Below are 787 nucleotides of genomic sequence, written 5' to 3'. Positions count from 1 at the left end.
TCAGAGGCCGACGAAGACGGAGAAGCCATGAAAAGTAGAATAAATCCAAGATTTGCGAAAAACACAGGAAAAAACAACGAGTTGTTAAGCTACGCAAAAAGGAATACAGATGGCGCCAGGATTGGCGCCAGGCACGCATACGAATCGGATGATAGGGAGCCTTGGGAGCGGCTCCCCCTTTTTCTTTCCCGAATTCGTTTCTTGCCAATCGCCTCCTACGAGACGAAATCTCTGTCCAGAATGCAGATTGCCATGTGGCGTGTCAAGAATACGTCCTCTGATATGTCGCGATATCCCTTTCACGAGGGATACTCGTTCCAGGAGTTAGAATTCTGGTACCTTAAGGTAAATTCTCTGGGAATATCGCCGTAGTTGTAATATACCCTAGGAAGCTACCCTATAGGAACTTCCATCAGGACGACATGGCTTGAGCCCAAAAAATATATATATATATATATATGAATATATATATATATATATATATATATATATATATATATATATATCTATATATACATATATATATATATATATATATATATATATATATATATATATATATATATATATATATACATATACTGTATATATATATATATATATATATATATATATATATATATATATATATATATATATATATATATATACAGTATATGTATATATATATATATATATATATATATATATATATATATATATATATGTATATATAGATATATATATATATATATATATATATATATATATACAGTATATATATATATATATATATATATATATATAT

The sequence above is a fragment of the Palaemon carinicauda genome, chromosome 7 (assembly GCF_036898095.1).
Source record: "Palaemon carinicauda isolate YSFRI2023 chromosome 7, ASM3689809v2, whole genome shotgun sequence".
NCBI classification, from domain to species: Eukaryota; Metazoa; Arthropoda; class Malacostraca; order Decapoda; family Palaemonidae; genus Palaemon; species Palaemon carinicauda.
The sequence above is the reverse complement of the archived record's forward strand: the minus strand, read 5'-3'. Positions refer to the sequence as shown.